The sequence below is a fragment of the Sphaerodactylus townsendi genome, linkage group LG03 (assembly GCF_021028975.2).
Source record: "Sphaerodactylus townsendi isolate TG3544 linkage group LG03, MPM_Stown_v2.3, whole genome shotgun sequence".
NCBI classification, from domain to species: domain Eukaryota; kingdom Metazoa; phylum Chordata; class Lepidosauria; order Squamata; family Sphaerodactylidae; genus Sphaerodactylus; species Sphaerodactylus townsendi.
This window is the reverse complement of record NC_059427.1, coordinates 92,921,392-92,945,600: the sequence shown is the minus strand read 5'-3', so window position 1 is coordinate 92,945,600 and position 24,209 is coordinate 92,921,392. Positions and strand designations below refer to the sequence as shown.

Sequence of the window (24,209 nt, the reverse complement as noted above, 5' to 3'; positions counted from 1 at the left end):
ATTTTGCCTGATTATGCCTGAATGCGCCCAGATTCGGTGCACCCAAATCTCCAAGCCTAATCCCCATACTTTATTTTCTTCATTCAATTATCTACTTGGAAACATTACATACCAATAGGACTTCTGAAACTGAATTTTACATTTGTAGAATATGTGATGAAATGCTGGAAAAGAATAGAGGCTGCAGGAGTGTAAATTAGCATTATTATGTCTAGTTGAATCGGTAGTATTCAGACATGCATTTGGCAAAGTGGCATTTCTGCTTTAGAGCAGAAGTAGGTTGTATTTTTTCAGTGGCAGATCTGCCAGGGCAAATTTAAACAGCCAAATTCTAAATGCCCAGCCTATATATTTAGCACTCAAAAACTCATTTAAATGAATTCCAATGAAGCACTGAGGGAAACTGACTGGATCCAGGAGCCTGCAATCTATGATATTCCTATTGAGGAAAAGTATGTGTGAAGTATTTCTGACTCTGGTTCCTTTGTAATACGATTCTGTATTGTAGCCTAACAGTCTGATTCTAATAATACTCAGGACTATAAGGTAACTGCAATGATTTGAAATAGCTTTAGATCCTCTAGAATAAGAATAAGGCACAGCATATTTGGGAGATAGAAAGACTTCGAGCATGCCAGGAACAGATATGTTTTATTTTTAAAATCCCACACAGCGTTCTCTTTCAAGCTTAAATGTCAGAAGGAAGGTCATAATGTAATAGAATATGCCATGAAGTTTTTATGTCTATATCAGTTGAGAATACCAATAAACTGGCTGATAACTGTACATGAGTGGCAAGGGAATTCAGAAGACATCATTTGGCAGCTTAGGAGAAGCTGTCGGTGGATCCTGCCCTACAAAGAAAGCACTGTAAAATTCAGTCACAAATGTATGGAAGATCCTCAGAGAACAAGACTGAATGCCTCATCTAATCCAACAGCGTAGGCCCAACTAAGTCTATGAAGACAGTGTACAGGCCAATAGCTACTCTCACCTGCCTATCTGGACAACCACACTCTAGGGCCTGTCACATCAAGAAGATCAGTCACCAAATCTTTTCTCCTCAGAGTTCAGCTCCTTAATGGAGTATGTGAGACAGAGCTGGCCCAAACCCAATTTTACGAAACCCAGTTTCACCTAACCCTTGAGAACTTCAGGCCCTGTTCAGCTTCCAGCACTGTTTATTTTAATAACTGGTCTGGGTGTGTAGTGCTTAAATCAGCCTTTCATGGGATTCAGACAGCGAGTGGGGCAACAAAGAGAAGCAGAGAAGAAAGTAATTTGATAAAATGAGTAAGAAAAATCTTGAATATGATAAAGATTAATAAAATTTATGAAAATGAAACAAAAAAGACCCACACCAACAGAGCAATAATGGGCTTATGTGTGGAACTCCATTTTATGTTTCACTTCCATAAATGTTATTCATTTTTATCACATTCATGATTTATTTTATTCTCCGTGACTCTTCTTTGTCACTCCACTTGCTGTCTGAATATTAATTATTTTCAAGTATCTATTTGTTTAGTTACTTGACTTGCAAGTATCCAAATGCAGAAACCTGGCTAATATACTTGCTTTACACAGAAAGTATGAAGCGCTCTTTAACCTATTCATAAATCACCTGGAAGTAGGGGTGGGTAGCGTCGTGGCCAAGTTTGCAGATGATACCAAATTAGGTAGGGTGATGAGAACCACAAAGGATTACAAAGAGCTCAAAGCAGACCTTTATAAATTAGATGAATTGGCTAAGAAAAGGCAAATGCAGTTCATTGTATCAAAATATAAAGTGATGGGGCAAAGAATCCAAACTTCACATACACACTGCAGGGGTCAGTGCTATCAGTCACAGACCTGGAAAAGGATTTGGGCGTCCTAGTTGATAGTTCCATGGGAATGTCAACTCAATTCATGGCAGCTGTGAAAAAGGCAAACTCTATGCGCTGGGGATAATTAGGAAAGGAATTGATAATAAAACTGCAAAGATTGCCATGCCCTTATATAAAGCAGTGGTGCAACCGCACTTGCAGTACTGTGTTCAGTTCTGGTCACCACATCTCAAAAAAGATATTGAAGAGATAGAAAAAGTGCAGAGAAGGGCAATGAGGATGATTGAGGGATTGAAGCACCTTCCTTATGAGAAGAGACTGCAGTGTTTGGGACACTTTAGTTTGGAGAAGAGATGTCTGAGGGGGGATATGATTGAAATCTATAAAATTATGCATGGGGTAGAAATACATACATACATTCATACATACATACATACATACATACATACATACATACATACATACATACATACATACATACATACAAAGGCACAAGTTAAGATACCATGTAATTTTAAGGGTGCCCTTTGAGGCACAGGAAAAATTTAAATAGCCTATTAAAATGTATTCACAGCAGGAAAATATTATTAACTCAAAACTGGAAGGAAGATAATCTGCCATATGTAAAGATATAAATGCTTGGTAGTAAAATCATTGGGTTTTATAGCTGTACGTCAGCTGTGACTTGACAGAAAAAAGGTGAATTGTGCTGTGAAAATGTAGAACAGCTTTCTTTTTTGCTAACTCTCTCTTAAACAAATGTGTGACCTATCAATAAATACGTAGAAAAAAACAAATGAGAATTTTGAAAAGGTTAGCTAAATACTGTATTTTCTTGGTCTTTTCTTGAACACCATTACCTTAGTTTTGGAATAGTTTATGGAGAGGGCCTCCTCTCTGCAATACTCACCCAAACTATATAGGAGTCTCCTTAAGCCATTCCTTGTAAGTGAAACTAGGACCATATCATCTGCATAAAGCAGAATTGAAATTTTCTGTTTTCCTAGCGAGGGGGCAACAAATTCATGGCCAGTCAGCTTAGGAATTATATCATTAATATAAAGATTGAATAAAATGGGGGCAAGTAAACAGCCCTGCTTGACTCCTTTCCCTGCTCTAAACCCATCTGTTAGAGAGCACTGATGTATTTACTCTGACTTTGATCCATGGTATCCCTCGTGCAGCTCTCTTAATAAGGAAAAAAGTAAGCGTTTATCCATATTTGTGTTCAGCAATTTCCACCAGAGTCTTTCTCTACATACTGAATCAAAAGCAGAGGCCAAATCAACAAATGCCGTATATAAGGCTTTTGTTGGGCCTCTTATGGCTGAATGAGCTAATTGATATAGTACAAGGCAGTGATCAACTGTAGCTTGTCCCTTCCTAAATCCTGCCTGTTGTGGATGTAATATGTGATTCTCAATTTCCCAATCTTCTAATTTTCCAAGGAGATATTTACCATATATTTTAGAGGCAGTGTTCAATAGGCTTATTGGACGATAGTTCTTTGGGTCATTTTTGTCTCCTTTTTTATGTATAGGGACAATTATGCTGGTTTTCCATCCACTAGGAAAACTGCCAGTATTGTTAATCTGAGTGAAAAGTTTGGCAAGAATTGGTACCCACCAAGATGGAAATGTTTTGAACACATCATTCGGAATCAGATCTTCACCGGGAGCCTTCCCGGTTTTAATAGAACTGATCAAGTTCTCTATTTCTTTCTCCCTTACTGGAGGCCAATTTGGAGATAGGCGCAAGTCATCAAGGGCACCCTTTCTTGTTAAGTCTGGAAGTAACTTAGGGATCAAGGAGGTATATTATGGTATCAGACAAATTATACCTTCTCCTTGCGGATTTGGATCCCTATATATCCTATAGGGTTGGCCTATTCGCCTTGGCAGCTACAAAGATTCGCTCCAACAACATAATAAAGTAAATGATCAAACCTAAATTGGTATAAGTTAGGTGGGAATACAATCTAGACATACTGTAGGGGGGAAAGTGAAGGACTTAGTGTTCACATGATGGATTTTTAGTGAATTTTTTTTTCTTACCTGTTGGAATAACAAGTTGGCTCAGAAGTTTTAATGTAATAATATTGTAATATTGTAATGGCCTATGGCTTTCAATAAAATTGACTGACTGACTAAATAAGAGAAAATGGAAAGAGCATGCTGGAAGAACAAGTACAAAGGTTTTCCCAAAGAACGATTGTGTATACAAGGCTTTAGAATCACATCTTAATAATCCTTTGTGTGGGTGGGGGGAGGGGTGCTTGTTCTATGTTGTAACAATGTGAATATTACCTTGAACTGTATTGCTACCTAATTCAATTTAATTTTCATGCTCTAAGGGCTATTACTTTAAAATAAAATGTAAATACCTTCATAATCTTGCTATCACACAGGTGTTTCTTTACAGATGACAGATGCTTACTAGGCAGTAGTATAAATAGCAGGTCTTAAATAATTCTTTTATATTTTTCAATTTGTCTTACTGCATTTCAGTTCATGACAGCAAATCAAAGCTATAATATATCCTAATAGAATAAACTTAATATATACCTACTAACAAGCTATAAACAGTTTCCTTCTGCATTATTTGTAATTAATTTAAATGCCTTAGAGCCCCATCCAAAGGGGGGGGATATGAGAGCCCTATGCCCTTGCGTCAGTGCATTTGCCCTCCCTGGGGTACTTACCCCAGCAGAGAGGCAAAACCACTGGTGTGTGGCTTCCACCAGCCTCCTCTGGTGCTGGGACAGGGAACAGAACACTGCACCAGTGTCCCAGTGCCCCTGCCACCACGGTTCAACAGGAACACTCTGGGGGCATGGCTAGGGGAAGGAGCCAAGATTAATCAGTTTCCTCCAGGCCATTTGCCAGTTTACTTCGATGGCGGGAAAAAGGTCATGTAAGTCTATTCAATTCCATAGAGGCTTCTCGGTGGTGGGATAGCTGTTTTATTTTTGCAAGCCTTTGAGGACACTGCTCTGGGAGTAGAAGGGAAACACAGTCACACCACCGCCTGCCTCACTACTTTGATGGGACTGTAAGCTTTGCTTAAGTATATTTTATATTAAGTATATTTTATACAGCATAGGAACCAAACTGTATACTTTATTGGAAAAGACAGATCCACTTACATGGTCAGTTTACTCTTTCAGGCTTTATTGTACTATAGAATTTTAAGAATAAATTAATTGCCACAGAAGAATGATCTTCATAAGCACTGGACCAGATTAGAGACTGTCTTGTTTCTCTGTGGAAAGCAATTAACTTTCATTGCATTGGAAAATGGAAAACAATTTCACAGATTAGCAGAGCTTGGTGCTGCCCATTGATGATGTTAGCAAGCAAAACATAAGTAAATACACAAGTACATATTATCCAGTTTTTTAAAGGCTTTTCATAATTCAAGTCCTTAAAGTAAAGCAGTGTGCACTTCAGCCCATGGTAAGCAAAGGAAAGAGGAGGCACATCATTTGGATTTTTTTGTAAGCTCACCTCTGTTATAATTTATGAGATCTATCATGATAAAGGAATGTAGACCCACTTTTACATGACATTGGGATGCTAACTCACAGCTTATAATACATGAGGTAATGTACAGAAACCTATTTTACATGCAAGGGCTGATTTTTCACAGTAAAATGCCCCATTCTTAGCACGGAGAATACTCTGGTGCAGCTGGGAACTCTTCACAGCTCCCGGTGCTGCAGCGTGTCTGCCACATTGTTGCCCCAGCACCACCCCACAGTATTGGCTTTGCTCCATGAATTTCCAAAAACTGCCAAATTTGAGGTTCTTCTGAAATGCCCCTTTGTTTTCCGGTGGCTTCCACTGCTGTGAAAAACTCCATGGTGGAAAAAAGTAGTGAGGCAGGTGGTGTTGTGACCATGTTGCCCTTCGACTCCCAGAGAGGTGTCCTGGAAGTGTGAGGAGGCAGTGGGGAAAAAAACACGGAGGGAGAAACCTTGGGTTTTAAACAGAAAAGTGGCATGTGCAGACGCCGCAAACAGGAGAGTGGCAATTCTCTTGCACACACAAGGATTTTAGATGGGGTGGGGAGTAAGGGTTCTGATTCTCAGAGCCTGTTTTGTGTTCAGAGTCATTTAAAACTAAAATAGTGAAAGTGGGGGAACAGGGGGAGATTCAGCCAATCAGAACGTGGGAAACGGAGGTTGTCCGCACATGCATGGAAGACATTGCGGTAGAGCTTGCAGTGTAAATGGAGAAGAACTGAGCTCATGAAGAAACAGTTGGAGCATAATGAACCGGCCCTGTCTCAAATTCCAGGAAGAACCAGGGAGCAGTGAAGAGTCAGGAGCAGGGCAAAAAGTGCTGCGGCAAGTACACTCCTGGATTTCTGGGACATTTTGACCGTGAAAAAATCAGCCCTGATTGACATTCCCACAGAGTCTCCCCACAAGCCTTTTTCAGATGTTATGTGGAAGGATAAGGTCTTTACAGAACTTCCATATATTGTTGTACTACAGTTCCTCCAAGGAGTTCAGGATACTTTATGTGGGCCTCCCCTTTTCAATTTGTTTCTATGTGTGCCTGTCAAATAAATTTGGTTAAATCATAAGAAAGTTCCTCATAATTACTAAGTAAACTATATGGAAGGTAGTAGTGATTTAAAGATGAGGTAGATTGGCATTATAAATTAAACCATAGCCCTCAGTTTGCAAGGCTGTTTAAGACATTTTGGAGACATTGATTAATAAGGTCACCATGAGTCAGAAGTAGCTTGACAGCACTTACAGAGAGAGAGAGAGAGAGAGAGAGAGAGAGAGAGAGAGAGAGAGAGAGAACAGTAGGGGTGTAGAGGGAGAAAATGGTGCCCAGGGCAAAAGTTGAAAACAGCTTTCTGTTGGCTGAAAACGGGCCAGGCAGATGAGGTAGGGTGAGGGGGCAGGGTCAAGGGGTGATTTTCCACCCTCACTGGCGCGTGCACAGTGCACCCCTGTCCCCTTTTAGCTCCACCACTGAAGAACAGAGAGTTGTTTAAAGAGCTAGAAGGCAAAGAGTTTTGTATATACCACCAGAGTATGCTTTGATCCAAAGAGGGTGGCATTGAAATATAAAGGGAAGTGCCTCTGAAGTGCCTGTAAGTGAGGTCCATAAAGAGGATACTGGAACCATCACTGGGTAGGGGATTGATAATATCCAGCACCTCATAAGAGACAGGCTATACAGTGGCAGACAGCGGTCAGCTGGGGTGGGAACCTTCTAAAGCAAGAAAGGGTTTCTGCACCAGGGAATATTGAAGGAAGGAAATTCTCTTCCTAAGATGTAAAATGATTTCAACACAATTAAATCTGTGTCCATCTAACCAAAATACTATTTCTTCCATTACCATTCAACCTGAGACGATATTCTGTGTAGCTAATGCCCATTTAATTGTGAATGCTGAAACGACACTGAAAGATCCACACAGACTTTTTGCTTAGGGGACCTCAAAGTCCTTTTGTTGAAGATTGTGGAAAGTTATACTGTATTTAAAAATAGCCACAATACAGTGTTTTTTTTTAAAAAAAAATATTCAGAGCAGATCAGATCCCAACACATCAACTTTCCTCTCCTGTCACCCATCTGAACGAGGGTTGCCAACTTTCATGTGGTTACTGGAAATCTCCTAGAACAACAACTGATCTCAAGACTGTGTGAATCACTTATTTCTTATTTGTTTATTTGAAATATTTATTCATTTTTAAAATAAAATGGCTGCTTTGGAAGGTGGACTGCATGGCATTATACTCTACCATGGTCCCTCTCTCCCTTAAATCCCTCTCACCCAGGCTCCACCCACAAATCTCCATGTATTTTCAAACCCAGAGCTGGCAACACAAATCTGAGCCCCCAAACATTTACCCTCACTTTCATCCAACTGTTAAACCTTTCCAACCTCCAAACTTTATCTGTCATCTTTTTAAAAACTCAGTCTCTTTTCAAAACCCCAGTGCCTCGCCTGGCTTGACTCTGCCCAGACACACAAATAGCACTGCTATTCTAAGCAGAGTTACACCCTCTAAACTCTGTTGACTTAATGGATATAGGAGGCTGTCAACTTGCTTAGGGTAGCACTTCACATTTTCTAAATATCAGTCCTCCCCATTGGCTATTCACAGGTCTTTTAAACTTCAGAAGTCATCCCTCAATTAGACAGCAAGATGACTCCTTAATTATTCTTCCTCATTTTTGACCAACTGCAGATCCCCTTCTCCCTGCCTAGATATCATCATCCTGAAATTGCTGATTTGGCTCACATTATGGTCACTAGTTGCAAGAATCAGCTGATTTGAGAGTGGGGGATCTGACTATTCATAAAAAGTTTAAACCTATTTGGTAGTTTACTTTCTGCAAATTCAGTGCAGCAGCATTTTACACATGCACTTTTCTCACACAGTCACCTTTTGGTCCTAGTTGCTTCTCTCCACCACTGCTGCAATGGCTTGCATCTCTCAGAAATTACTCTCATCGACTAAAGGACTATGAAGCTCTAGCAGGCTACCCACACACTTTTGAAATAGTAAGGCTAGTTAAAAAAATACCCATTCTCAGGGATAAGCGAATCACAGAATTGTTCATGTTCTGAATTGCTCAGGACTAAGCAAATTGCTCAGGCCTATGTGAATTACAGGATTGCTCACCTTCCCTGAGACTTTCCTGCATTTTGGGTATAACATCTACTAATTTTGAAAGACCACTGCATTTCTGGAGACTTCAACCAGCCCCCAAGCTGTTAACTGGCATGAAAACAAGTTATTTTTAAATGATCTGTCTCATAAATTTTCATGTTTTCTTCTTCTGTTTGTTTGCAAATTTTCATTTATACTTTTGGCACTTTTTGAGGTTGTCAAAGAGAATGACAAATGTCAGATTTGTTGCTAAAGCTATGGAAATGGATCTAAATAAATAATCTTAAGATCTCAGTGTACTTCTCAGTGGGAAAAGTTTTGTAGAGATGGTGTCAGGTTACAAGTCATACTTTGTTACAAATCATACTAAAACACTTTCAAAACAAGGTTGGCAAAATTGCAACCTGGACGATTCTCACAAAGTTCCCAGATCCACAGCCAAGCAAACTGGTATTAGCTCCCAGCTCCTAGATATTAGCTCCCAGATCCACAGCCCACTGGTATTGCATGACAGACATAGCGGGAAATGTGTGGCATCAAAATTGCAGCATAGCTATAGAGCAGGGGTAGGGAACCTGCGGCTCTCCGGATGTTCAGGAACTACAATTCCCATCAGCCTCTATCAGCATGGCCAATTGGCCATGCTGGTAGGGGCTGATGGGAATTGTAGTTCCTGAACATCTGGAGAGCCGCAGGTTCCCTACCCCTGCTATAGAGGTTTTAGCTTTGGCTGCCTTCCATCCTGTGCCACTTTCAACAGAAAAAAATGTTCATGGGCACTGTGCTGCTTGGGTCCAGTCATGGTCACAGAACATGCAACAGGCTAGCAGACAGTCAAGGCAGGAAGTGAGCAGTCACGCTGGTCCAGCAGCTCAGGAGTCTAAGCAGGTTGACCTTGTGGATGTAAGTCAGGTTGTTCAAAGGTCAAGGCAGGTAGCATTTCTTAGGCATAGGTCATGGCAGTGGGTGCTCACAGTCATAGCTTAGGCATGAACTGGAGCCAGTGACTAGCAGCGAGTCCAAGCATGCAGTGATTCCCAGGAAGTCACACTTGGTGCATGCAGACACAGCTGAAACCAAGTCAAGGCCTATATCAAATGCCCTTTCCAAAGGGACCAGAATCCTGCATAGGCGTCATTCTGCACTCAGTCCTCCCCTAATCCTGATGCTTTTAGTTCACAGAGCCTTCTACCATATTGAGTCCCAATGCAGGTGCTTCTCCTTTTATTATTTAGCTTTTGCCTTTGCTTCTGCCTTCTCCACCCTAGTGAATCTTTAGATCCTGCTGACCCTTCCTCCTGTATTTCTGCTTGCACTGGACAGCTCATCTGGCTGTAATTTGTTTACCTTAGCTGTTTCCAGACCCTCCAGCATTTGATTTATTTCTTCTGTTTCTGTCTCCTTCTCCAGAGACTTCTCCTGCTTAGAAGGCTGACTCATGAGAGGCACTTTGTTTCACTAATTATTCCATGTTCCTGACCATATGTCCTGGACAGATGCATAGTAACAGCAGTGAAACAAACTGCCCCCATGGGTATTTTTTTCTGGTGAAAGTGGCACAGGATAGAAGGAAGCAAAGGCTACAACTCCTCCTGCTATTGCATTTTTCCATCTATGCTAGGTGCCCTACTTCTCCCAGTCTGACTAGCCACAATGATCATCTAGGTTAGGCAATTGTTCTATGCAGGGCTATCCTTGGATCTCCTTTAGAAGCTTCAATTCATCCAAAATGCAGCAGCAAGGGTCCTTTTGAGATCCCCATGGCAGATGCACATACCACCTTGTTTCACCAGCTGCATTGGCTTTGGATGGAGCACTGAATTAGATTCAAGGTTCTTGCATTTAAAAATCATAGGGATTTAATTAAATTAATTTTTTAAAAAAATTAAAAATAATAGGGATCAGCATACCTATGGGACTGTCTCTTATTGTATGTTCCCCAGAGATCACTCTGTCCCTCATAGATCAATGTAAGCAGATCTTCTGGTAATCCTCAGACCCAAGGAAGTCTAGCTGGTATCAACCAAAGTCAGGGCTTTCTTGGCCCTGGTCCCATCCTGGTAGAACACAGGATTCCTATACATGCAGGGAAGGCAATTTTCTATTAATGTAACTTCTCCATAAAAATAACCCCCCATATATGGCATTCTGCATGTCTATTGAGCCTACATCACAAAGCAAATATTTATCTACTTTTTAGTTTTGCTAGATCTTGGTTTGATCTAAACCTGTTGCCTCTCCACCACCATTTTATTGTTCAGGACATGAATATGTCTCCTTCTTCTGTCTTTCCCCAGTCATGACTTCCTTCCTTTCTATTTTATCTTTTTTTTCAGCTAAAAACCCTCAAACGTTTATTTCTCAGGAAGCATTCAACAGAAGGAAGATGGTCTCTTGGGCCAATTTACCTACTTTGTCTTTGCCAAATGTATCAGGTTTGGAGTGGGAGAGCGAGTACAACCGCATATAGTATTCCAAATATAGACACATTTTAAAAGTTTTGAAGCAGAAGGATTGTTCTTTTATTTTGTTTTATGGCTTGTTTTTAAAATATTTAAAGAACTGTATGTAATCTAATATTTAACAAAATGAACTGGGTCTAAATGCACTTTAACTTTTAATCCATCCTGCACTGGCATGACCCAGCACAGGGATACATTTACAGCCGATAGATCACCATTTGCAATGGAGGCTGTTGATAGTGCAGAATGACTGTCTGCCTCATCAGTAAGCGGTAATAGCAGAAGAGAACTGTTTGTCATCTGTGAAGCTTCTGGAACAGGATGGCAATTGGAACATGACACAGATAATAAAGGTAGGGACAGAGAATAAACTAAAAGCAATTCAGCACTTAAATCTGATGAAACAGGCCATAGTCCCAGAAGACATAAGGTAGATGGTTACCAGTTAGTCTTTAAGATGCTAGAAGATTCTTGTTTGTTTTTTAATTTAGAAATTATGAGAAGAGAGTTGTGAGTTGACTGAAGATGAAGAACCTAAGAAGAGGCTCTATCTAGGTAAGAGAAGATCTACCATATTTGCTATTGGTTTATATCATTTGAGGATTGCTTCCTCTGTTAGCAGGAAGAAATTTGCCTCAGGAAAGGTGGGAGCAGGAAAACCAATGCCCAGTTTCACTCAGTCTTATCTTGTTTTAATTATAAATTGCAAACAAACTTGCTGTAATTTGCATATGTAAAATAATCCATATTTGTGAACATCTGCAGAATGCCTTGCATTCACCAAGAAATAAACACTGGCCATTTTTTGCATGGTCAAAATATCCTGGGGTGAGCATGGAAAATATCCCTGTGAAGCTGGGAATTCTGCACAGTTCCCAAAGCTGCACAGAGTCTGCCCCAGTGTTGCCACTATTTTTCCTTTGCAATGTGACTTTCAAAAATCACCAAATTGGTGGTTCTTTTGAAATGCCCCTGTGTGACCCCGCTGCCGTGCAAACGCCACAGAAGCAGACCCAGTATATTTTTCCCACCTTGCAACTTCCTCCCACTCTCTCTGTCTCCCCATCACCAATCACCAACCAGGGGCATTCTGCCCATGGGATGTGTGTGTGTGGAGGAGACAACGCTTTCTGAACCAGCCACACAAAACCCTGGAAATGCCTGCTGCGCAAAGCAGCCAGCATTTTCCATTGGCGCTGCCCACCACATACAAAAACACAGGTAGTTCAAGTGACCAAGAGCACCCCTAGCCAACCCCAAAAGCAAGGAAGCAGCAAGCCTCCTTGCTCAGATTTTGCAGATTTTTCCCTAGGTAAGCCTCTGTCAGCAACTGACAGAGTCCAAATCCAGTTTGAAATACCTTTTTCTGTACACTATTTGCTTGGATAAAAGGAAGGAGGGGAATCTCAGGAAATCTTGCAGAGAAGGTAAAAGATAGGAGGCTTCCAAGTGTGAGGGAGATGTGTTTAGGTGATAGTCTTGGACCTATCAAAAAAGATTTGCAGAACACCAGGCACACTGAGATCTGCTTGCTGCTGCCACTCAACAACAACAAATCAGAATGCAGGACACCAGGCATGCTCAGATCTGTCCTGTGCCCGTGTGGAACAAAATGGAGTATTACCTCCCAGTCCACCTTGGCTCCTAGGAGGAAGCAGGGAGCCATGCAGAGGAAGAAACCGGGAAAAAATAGCCATGGTATGTAAGATTCTGGTTCTACCCCTGGATATTTTGACTGTGCAAAAATGTCCACTGTCTTCTTTCCTTCACTGCCCCCCCCCCCCAATGTAGTCTTATGGGCTAATTTGTAAAATGTAGACTTATGTGCTGAGCCTTGCAGGGATAGGGCGGGATACAAGTCCAATAAATAAATAAATAAATAAATAAATTCCTCGTGAGAGGAATTGATTTCTAGCCAGGTATAGTTGAAGAATCTTCTACTTTGGGAATTAAAAGTCTGGCTAATTGTCATCTCCCCCTTGCATCTTTCACTCCTCAGTTCTGAACCTATCCTATAGTCCCATGCTCTGTAAAATCTCTTGAGAGGAAAATTTATCTACTGTAAAGCAACAAAGAATTCATAGTTTAAGATTCAATTAATATCAAGAGTCAAACTTACTGTATTCAGCTGTGACAATCAGACAATACTAATCACCAGATCTGTTTAGTTTGGCCCGGAATTACTCAACCACCTGCCAAACAGGTTGCAAAAGCACTGAAGATATGTTGTATTGCAATGAATTAGCAGAGTAAATAATAGGGCAGACATGCAAGTCAGTTGTTTTGTAGACCTTTACTAGATAACAAATGAATTTACACTAAACATAGGAATAGCAAACTCTTATCTATGCAAGTGCTCAGTCTGAGTGTCTGTACAGTCTATATTTGCCTGTGTGCCAGTCTCTCCTCTTCTGATTGAAGAAGAGAAGAGAGAGATCTTTTCAGAAGCTCATGTGATTCCAGGCATGTGACTTCAACAGTTAATCCCAGTTGGCTCCCAGTTGAATTCCGAATCATCTTCAAGGTGTGGGTGTTGACCTTTAAGGCCTTACGTGGCCTGGGACCCTCGTACCTTCGGGACCGCATTACCCCATATTTCTCAGTTTGGCCTCTGCTCTCAGCAGAGGCAAATTTACTGGAGGTCCCTGGCCCCTCGATGAAGCGGCTGGCCTCCACTCGGGCCAGGGCCTTTACGGCTCTGGCGCCGGCCTGGTGGAACACTCTCCCGCCAGCTGTCCGGGCGATTAATTAATTAATTATTAATTAATTAATTATTAATTAATTAATTAATTAATTAATCCTTACTTGAAAAAGGCCCTGTCCACATATGCAGAATAATGCACTTTCAATCTACTTACACAATTGTTTGCAAGTGGATTTTGCTATTCCGCACAGTAAAAGTCCAGCTACAAAGTGGATTGAAAGTGGATTCCAGTGGTTAACTTCACTAGAGACACCAAACAATATGATTTAAAAAGCACTTATTTATGACTAATTTATATGATCCTCAAAAAAATATGCATGCACAAAAAGTCAATTGTGATGTACATCACTATTAGAAAGCAATACAATGAAGCAATGTGACAAACAATCATAAACCAGTTAATAAATGCTTGAAAAACTAGCTCCCCATCTGCAACAGATAAACAAAACGTGAGCCAAACTGGTAGATATTCAAGCATCCCTGCTCAAAGTAAGATCATAAGCAAATCATTTTCCCTGAACAGCTGAGAGTGTGCCAAATTCTATGATTTCTATGCATGTGCCCTTGTAATAACTCCTGCACAGGTAAACTGGAGATCGGAAGCAGAAATTAGCACTAAAGCTGATCTACAGTTTTACATTTTACATGCAGTTTACTTCCACATTATATTTCTTTTTTAGTCTGGGAAATGGTCCTTCCTCTTAGAAGGCATATGATTGTGACTATGCAAAGGTATCATATGGTACATATCTACTTGCTTGTACAAACTATCCAATGTGTACATCACCATGACATCATCAAGCCACGCCCAATGAGTTTCCTGTCTGATATTTAATTTTTATGGCTTTGAGTCTGCTGAATCCTGCCTGTGATTTCATTTATAATTATCTTATAAACCCTGGGATAGTTCTTCTCTTTGTATATGACAATCTGAGTTATCTCTTCTTGTCCTGCTTTTCCCTATCTACCATTGTCATTCTTGTTTGTAGTTTTGCAAAGTAAGTCTTCTTTCAAACCTAGAAGCTGATCTAGTGCCACTTTTTAAAATATAAAACATTATTCATACAGTAAATAAAAAACTGATTACCTGTAGATTTGGAGGAAAGGTAATGCTAGTACAGCGACAATTTGATTTAGATCATTCATTCATGCATGCACAATGCATAAAACAGCCTTTTGCATCCACATATGAATTAAACAACTGATGATTGATGAGAGAGCAAGATCTAATTGGTGTTTTAATAAATACACTCTGACTTGATAATATAGCTAGATTTATCAGCAGAAAATACCTGTCTTAGTAAAATGATTAAGGTATAGTGCAAGAACAGTGACAAATATCATGGAAGTAATTGGCTGTCGTATCCGTCTTGGCATTAAATGGGAATAGTCTAGATTTATTTGCTTTCAGGTGCACGGATCTTGAGTAAAAATCTAGAAGACAAAAAAGTCTATGGGCCTATCTGACAAAACTGCCATTTGTTTCCCCTGGCTCGTATTCATAAGTAGCAAAGATGTCTGGGAAAAAATAGATTGTTCTGAGAAAGTGAAACACTTCTGTCACACTTGCCAGCTCAAAACCATGTATATCTACTACTGCAAAACTTTCCATGAGTCCCCATGAAGGTAACAACAGCTGGCAAAACCAAAATTACTCCCATCTTTTTTCCCTGCACTCTAATATGTTAGATAAACCAGTGAAATTGGATGTAATATGTTATGATGTACCAGGCCCTAGTCTCAGGCCCGGCCTAGGACCATTTTTTTTTATCATAACTTGGTAATGAGTGTGGCCTCATATGTTTTACTCAGTACAAGAATAACAAAGCACTGCAATTTATTTCATTGCTATTTAATAAAAAACAGGGGTTCTTGAACTACATCTCAGAAAACCAAGAAGAATAGCTAGTAGCTACTACTGCTTATTCTCAGTCTGGCCCTGAGGTTAGCAGTCTATAAGCTATTTGGAAGCAATATTTTTTTAAAAAAGAAAAAGGTTCTTCACTGGATCAGACCAGTTAACTCAATGTGTGGAAAATAACATGGAAAGGGAGCAAAAGTAATCAATGAGCAATAATATTTTAGGCAGAGACAGTGGAGCCAGAAATGTTAGAACTACCAATATTGATTTATAGCCAAAGCAACACAGGAGGTTATTTGTGAAACTGTGTGGCCCTTTCTGAATGAGCCATTTAGACCAGCATGGGGCCAGTAAAAATGCCGTTGTGGGGCAGAAGATCGCACAGCTACCAGCAGCTTCCATCCGGCGCCAAGCTAACGGTACCAGGTGGAAGGTGCTGTTTTTCGGCCCTCCACTTTTATTCTTAAAACTTACTCCCTCCTTCCTGCGTCGCTCCATGGGGACAAAGGAACATGCCTCTTGTCCTCCTGTCTAGATGGCACTGTGTAACAGTCGCCCACAGTCAACAGCAGAGGCGTAGCTGGGTCAGAGTGCACCCGGTGCGCACTCTGGCTTTTTTGCCCCACTCCCGCTCCCACTCCCGCTTACTTTAGAAAACTGAGCAGGCTGGAGAACAGGCCTTCCTGTTCTGGTGGGAACTACATTTCCCAGGGTCTCCTGGGAAATGTAGTTCCCACAAGAACAGGAAGGCCTTTTCTCCAGCCTGCTCGGTTTTCTAAAGTAAGTGTGGGGGGTGCTGCAGGGGGACTGCTGTGGAGGGAAATCATGCCGGGCCCCCCCACGGTGGCGCCCCCCCACTCCCACTAACTTTAGAAAACTGAGCAGGCTGGAGAACAGGCCTTCCTGTTCTGGTGGGAACTACATTTCCCAGGGTCTCCCTCGTATCTTCGAGACCGCATCACCCCATATGTCCCTGCACAGCCTCTCCGTTCGGTTGAGGCCAACTTACTGGTGGCCCCGGCCCCTCAATGATGCGGCTGGCCTCCACACGGGCCAGGGCCTTTAAGGCTCTGGCCCCGGCCTGGTGGAACACACTTCCTCCAGCTGTCCGGGGCTTGCAGGATCCCCCAGCTGTCCGGGCCCTGCGAGTTCCGCAGGGCCTGTAAGACGGAGTTGTTCCACCGGGCCTTTGGAGGGACCAGCTGCTGAAGGTGCTCCCCCTCTTTTGGCTCTTTACATCTGGGCCCCTCTTTATCTAATGGGACTTGCTGTCTCTCCCTCTTAGGGAGGACTTTTAAATATGGGATTTTGTCGGACGCCTCTTACTGTTTTTATCGCTGTTTTTTAAAGGTTTTAGCAATTATATTTAAAACTGTGTTGGCTTGATTGTACTGGGATTTTCTGTTGTGTACCGCCCAGAGCCCCTTGGGGATGGGGCGGTATAAAAATCTAAACAATAAATAAATAAACAAACAGGAAGGCCTGTTCTCCAGCCTGCTCGGTTTCCTAAAGTAAGTGTGGGGGGGCGCTGAGGGGGGCCACTGTGGGGGGAGAATCATGCCGGCCCCCCCACAGTGCCCCACACACACACTTACTTTAGAAAACTGAACAAGCAGCAGAACAGGCCTTCCTGTTCTGGTGGGAACTACATTTCCCAGGAGACCCGGGAACAGGAGACCACAAGAACAGGAAGGCCTTTTTTCCAGCCTGCTTGGTTTTCTAAAGTAAGTGTGTGGGGGAGATGCAGCGAGGGGGAAAGTGGGAGGAGCCGGGGGATTTTGCGCTCCCCACGTGACCCAAATTCATGCGCCTGGTGCGTCGCGCCCCCTGTCCCTCAGGAGCTTCGCTGCTGGTCACCAGCAGTCTGTCTTTGTATCTGCTCTAGACCAACTTTCTTATTCAGTGATGCCTCAAGGCATCCTTTCTTTTCTGGTCTTGGTTTGGCAGTCTGCCAGCTTAAGAAATGGTCAGGTCAGTTTTATTACATAAATGGTCAGTTTTATTACGTAACCATAAAACAGCTATCATCCTCCAATGCTTTCAGTCAAGAGATTCTCCCTTAATTTAGTCTCTCTTTTTATTTTTTTTTAAAGTTCTAAGTTTCCATACTTTTTAGGGAGATCTTTTAATTCTTTTTGGACTTCTTGATAGCAAGGTTAGAGCTTCTCTTTTAAATCTCTTTTTTTCTTCTTCAATCCATAAATGAGAGGTTTGTTACTTGGCTTAGATGTAATCCTCCTTAAAAGAGGGAGGGTGAGGGCTCCAGCTGGAAAATGATGGCAACAGCACAAACTCCAACTTCCCCCACCCTGGCTAGTCACAGTGGTTTGAATTACTGCATGCTTCCTTACAGGGGAGATCATCCCGGGAGTAAGTAAGGCATTTTGCTGGCTTTCTCCTTGTTTGGAGAGGCATGCGGCTCCCTTTAGAATCACAAGCTGGAACTTTGTGTCCCAGAGAAGCCCAGCCATCTTCAAACCAATAATTAAGGCTCTTGAATTACAAATACTTCATGGAAAAATTTCAGGGTTAGGATACATGATATCAGACGAAGCTGTTTTTCTTTAAAATGTTCGATTTATTTAAAATTCAATGTTTTGTCTTCTATAATTTACCTATACTTTCAGTTAATTTACAAACACATTATTTGGTAACTCGTGTGGATTATAGGAAAGCCAAACGTTTTTTAAAAAAACCTGCTCTCATCTACAAAATTCCAAATTATACCATATTGAAAGATCACAAAATCAGAAACAGAGAGTAATATTACCTCATCAAAAATATCAGTCAGTATTCCACCACCATTTGCAGCTAAGTGCATTCCACTGGTGTAAGAACCTTATGTGCCAATGGAATGAACTTTGCAACCACAGAACATTCTTTGTACCAATGGGACATACCATCCATAGGTGTGGGCAGCAGAAAGTTACAAGATACAACCCATGACTAATAACATTAATAACTCCAGAGAACTAGCCAATATTATGTATTCTAACATTTTGAACAGCGCCCAGAGGCCTCAAAAATTACTAAAAGAGTGAACCTCTCTTCACCATCTGCAAAACAGTTCACAAATGGGGAAGTCAACTTTAACCATAGCTTTATTGCTCTAATTATTTTTCAGGTTTCCTCATGTGTCATTTACTTTTGTTAATTCCTCTTACTTTCTGAATGGTACTTTTTTGTCCAGCTAAAATATGAATTCCTTTCCCCTCAATATTATTTTATTTTTTCTGTCTTTGCTCCCCTGAAATCTTACTTCCTTCTGTCTATTTGACATACTGATTTTCTCACAATATGCCAGCACCATCTCATTTTCATGAGGTCTGTCACTCAGAGGAGCTTTAAGAGCTGGTACAGACTCTTCTCTTTCTGTCACTGATTGTGATTAGCGCTCTTTCTACTTCAAGGCTTCCTTGAAGAACAGCTAACCTTTCTGTGATTAGTTCAGTCAAATGTGATATCCATCATTCCAGTCTATTCTTTCTCATTATCTCTTTTTTGTTAAATTAAGCTGATGTTCTGCATGTTTGTCCATTACCATAGACAATTTATTTATTTATTTTGGTAATTTATTTTAGCTAGGAGGAGAGGATTCCTTTCCTTTCCATGTGCCAGAATATTTCACAGTCCCCTGCAGATGACTAAAATATCATTTCCTGTTACAACTATTGCTGAATGCATAAGGTTTTTGCATCACCTGCACATGAAGCTGCCTTCTACCAAGTCAGACCACTGGGCTATCCTGGTCAATATTGTCTATTCTGACTGGCAGCAATCGGCCATTGTCTCAGGCAAAGGTCTTTCTCAGTGTCTACTACCTTTAAAAAAACTGGCGCCACAACCCCTCTCCAATTTATAGGAGTAGCATTCAACAGACTATGGGTGTTGGAATATTATGCTGCACAAAGAACTATTATATTGGAGTTCAAAAATCTACTGTGAAAAGTGTAAGTACAGGGAGACTAGTACAAGCAAAACCACATAGGCATCTCCTTAGGCAAGAAGAAGAAGAAGAAGAAGAAGAAGAGGAGGAGGAGGAGGAGGAGGAGGAGGAGGAGGAGGAACAACAACAACAACAACAACAACAACAACAACAACAACAACAACAACAACAACAACAACAACAGGAGTGGGAGGAGGAGGAGGAATTTGGATTTATACCCTGCCTTTCTTTCCTGTCAGGACACTCAGGGCAGCTTACAAACTCCTTTCCCCACAACAGACACCTTGTGAGGTAAGTGAGGCTCAGTGGCATATTTACCTAGGGGACATGGGATACCCTGTGTCCCCGGGCGCCCCGTAGTGGGGGGCGCACAATTTCAGAGACTTTTCAGGATTCCTGAAAGGGGTGTTCCCATCCCCCATTGTTTCCAATGGGAGCTAATAGGAGATGGGGGCTACATCTTTGAGGGTCCATAACTTTGGATTCCCTGAACCAAACTTCACCAAACCTGGGTGGTATCATCAGGAGAGACTCCTAAAGATACCCTGAAAGTTTGGTGCTTCTAGCTTAACAATTGCACTCCTGACAGCAGGCATCCTGCAAATTTCCCCAGATTCTCCTTTTAAATCCACTCCCTTTGGCATGGACTTAAAGGGAGAATGTGAGGTCCCCAGTTTAAACATTAAAAGTGATGCTGTTTGGGGGTGGATTCCACTGGAGGTGTTTTGTGAGAGATGATAGTGACATTTGTTTGGTAAATATTTTGGTGGGGTGATTTGTGAGAGATTTACATGCTTAATACCCACTTGCACTGGCTTGGAGCTTTTTCTCAGGCTAATAACCTACCTCATAGGGTTGGTGTGAGGACAAAGTTAGGAAAGAGAATTGGCGTGGAGAGAGCCATGTATATTTTGCTGGAGGTGGGAGGTGTTTTGTAGGCTGGTGCAAAAAATCATTGTTTGGTCATGGTGGGGAAGGGCGGCGGGGCGCCAAACAGGTTTTGTCCCCAGGCTCCAGTTTGCCTAGATATTCCTCTGGTGAGGCTGAAAGAGTTCTGGAGAATTGTGACTAGCCCAAGGTCACCCAGGAAGCTTCATGTATAGGAGCAGGGAAAGAAATCCAGTTCACCAGATTAGAATCCATTGCTCACGTGGCGGAGTGGTAAACCAAACCTGGTTCTGCAGACTGCCGTCCATCACTCTTAACCATTACATCATATTGGCTCTATTTCAGAAAGGGTTGACTTAAATACCTACACAAATTTTGAAGGTAACGAGTTAGCTAATTTGCAAGAAACCATCTCTAGTTATATCATATAATAATGTTAGCATATACACACAAACATCCTTGGAACCCTCCAGATCAGTTTTATCTAAATCCATATTGCAGAGTACTGAGTGGGACAGAGGATGAGAAATAGCGGTTTGGTTGACAACCTAAAGGGTTCATGGCAGAAACAAGATTTAAGGCAGGGACTTCCAGTTCACACTCCATGCCCTTGCAGCTCAATGAACAGTGGTGGTGGTTTCCATCTCATGCAGGGAAGTTGCTTAATTTGGCATGTGCAAAGAGGTAGACACCTCCATTATAGGGAGATTGATTTATTGTACCATTTGGAAGCAGTTCCTATACCCATTTTTGCCCTGCATCACAGATCTTCTCCTCTAATTTAACAGAGTTCTTTGCCTAAAGCCATGAGTTATTCCCTGACATCAGTTAAGCAGACTTTGGTTCCCCTAAACTCAGTGTCTTAAGGCAGTGAACTGTAACCTCGCAGTTTAGTATTAATCTTATTGTAGCTCAGGAATTCATATGGATACTGTGCACAATTCCATTTCCCTTAAAAAAAATTATTATCATCCTGGGCTCTTGATAACCTGAGAGGCACAGTAGCACCTCTTCATTGCACCATGCAGGAGATGTCCATGCTTGGGACATGGGGCTGATACAGTTATAGAGAAGAGCTGTGACTTGTCATCTGCCCTTTTGGTCTTGGTCTTCTGACATTACCTGACAATGTGGGAGTGACTGTGCTGCAAATGTTGAAGTAAAAAAGAACCCAGTCCTGATAGAAAAATGTATGCTTTACTTCTGCAGACCCTTGGATCATGGGCAGCATGAGCAGGAAGGAAGCATGCACTCCCTGCACACTTATGCTCACACAAGGCCTTCATTGATGGGATTGCATTCAAGCTCTGCTACAAGAAAAAAGTGGTCTGTGAGAACCATGTCATCACACATTGATAGCTGAAGTTACTACAAGATAAATAGAACTGTGTAATGTAACCTTATAGGTCCCTGTGTTGGGATTTGCAAGTGTCTATCACAATTCAGACATGATGGGGTTAACTATGTGCATGTTAATTAGTTACTGAGGTCAGTTTTATGACCAGTTCATTGATTAAGCTATTGGACAGCTAACCCGGCATTGCTTATGTGAGACAACTCACATAGTCAGAGGTTATAAAGTTAACTATGTTTCTTTGCCTCAGTTCAGTACAGTGATATGTTCTTTGCTACAACAAGATTCACCTTAAGAGGCCAATCTCTGCCTTGCTAGATAGGCACCCTATGGGATCACATGGTCCTAGGCAATGTAACAAAGTTAGAACTAGGATAGAAAGTTGTTCTTTGTTTTTATTCCATGTAAACCCTTCCCTTATTAGTTAAGTAAACTCTTTTATATAATTACAGCAACTGTCTCATGGTCTCTTATTCCACACTCTGCTAATTAACAAGTTTAATAACAGTCTGCTATTATAAAATCATTTCAGGATGCTATCAATTGTTCATGTCTGCATACATTGATTTTCCAGCTCCCTTTCCCCCAAGAAACTGGGCAACAGTCCTTTTACCCTAAATAAAATAAACACAAAACAACCCCGTGCATCTCCATATTCAATTCCAGCTACCCAACTTTTAAAAGATTTTCAGTATTTTTGAAAGATAGCTTGTCTTCGGTTTCAGTACCAGATGAGGAAAGGTGCAGAAGGGTGAAGCAGCAACTAGAAGTGTTTCTTTACCATTTTTGTTTGAGCTTGCTACAGGGAAGTTGTCTTCAGCAAGGCATTTTTCACTGAGAGAGTACCATTTGGGAAGGTTAAGGATGCAGTTTGTCCCATCCCATGTTTTGCAACACAAATACTTATTCATCAGGATTCTGGTTACTATACAGCACTTTTCAAAATACTCATAATAATGTCCTTAAGATTCTCTGTCAGTTTGCAAGTTACTCATGAATAGACCTTTGAATCTTGTCCACCATTAACCAAGCATCTATTAACGATATTTTCATCTTACTAAGATGAAGAAATAACTTGGTGTTACTTCTGGAGTGACTGCATGGTGGAGGAAGGGCTGTAGAACATTTAGGTTCCAGGTTCCAGGTTCAATCACTATTCAAAGGATCAGATTGTAGGTGATGTGAAAAATCTCCACCTGAGAGAGCCTGGAAAACTCCACCATTAATCAGAAGAGGCAAGACTGATTTTGAGGGACCAAAGTTCTTATTCAGTATAAGGCAGTTTCATATGTTCACAATTACAATCTTTCCTGCTGAAATTGGATTACGATGTTGCTTGTCTCATATCTGATGTTTCTTTGACTGGTTGCCAACAATACCACTGAGTTTTCCAATTATTTTCTTTGATACAATGCAGTATTCTTGTTGCTGAAGAAATTACAGCCTCATAGAAGGCTGCAAAAAGAGAATGCTTCACATTGGGGCACTATCAAGTGTGATTTCCTTTATATATAATTTTTAGATGAGGACCACACCAGCAGAATAGGCTCATTAGAGTCGTATTGTATACCAATTACAGATACAAGGTCTAGTTTGCAATATGTATAAAGTGACAACAAAGCAAGCATAGCGGTATAATTGTTAATACTTGACAAGGATAGCAGTAGGATGTTAGAGCCTGGGCTTAAAAACACATAGCGGGGATGTCCCTTGGGTAACCTTGGCCTAGTGATTATCTCTGTCAAACCTACCTCATAAGACTGTCATGAAAATAAAACGAGGAAAGGAGAACTATGTAAGCTGTATGGCAGCCCAATCCAGAGCCCTGGTGGGCCAGGGATGACACTGCTGCAGTGCCTCCCTGAAGCCTCCAGATGGCTTGTCGGCAGTGCAGGGAGGCAAAAACAAAAAAGCCTTCCAACTGCTGAAAAGCCCTCCATTGGGCTCAATGGGCATACACCACCCTAAAAAGGTAAATGCATGTCCTGGGCACCAGCATCCTGGGATGCAATGCTGGGGTGGAAGCTGGCTAACATCAGGTCCATCCCCAGCCATGCCTCCAGAATGCCCCCACTACTCTGGCAGAGCTAGCAGGGGACAAGGTGTCCTGGGAGGCCCCAGCAGCCACCTGCTGATGCATTTGCCCCTCCACCTGCATACAACCCTACCACCTTCACAGCTACCTTTTTTCCCACCCCCACTCCGGATTGGGCTATTGAGCTCCTTATGGCTGAATATATATGTGTGTGTGCAAGTGTGTGTGCATTCAGTTTTATGCAAAGTATTATGGATATAATAAAAACTAAGAAATAACAGCTTTTAATAAAGTCATATTTACAAATGTGTACTCAAGCTACTGAGCTAGAATCTCTTCTACCTGAATTATCTATTTGCAGCTGATACCCTTCAGATGCTAGTGAAAGCATGGCCACTACTGGCAGCACTACAGGAAACAGGTGTGTCCTTGATTATCAGCAATGCTGTGATGTATGGTGCTGTTATATGAGATGAACCATAACTCC

General features: G+C 41.5%; 1 protein-coding gene across 1 annotated transcript in view; it reads right to left on the bottom strand.

Annotated features, from left to right (window-relative positions):
• KCTD16 (potassium channel tetramerization domain containing 16) overlaps positions 1–24,209 on the bottom strand; it is a 204,569-nt gene that overhangs the window by 27,057 nt on the left and 153,303 nt on the right. The gene's annotated exons all lie outside the window — the stretch shown is intronic.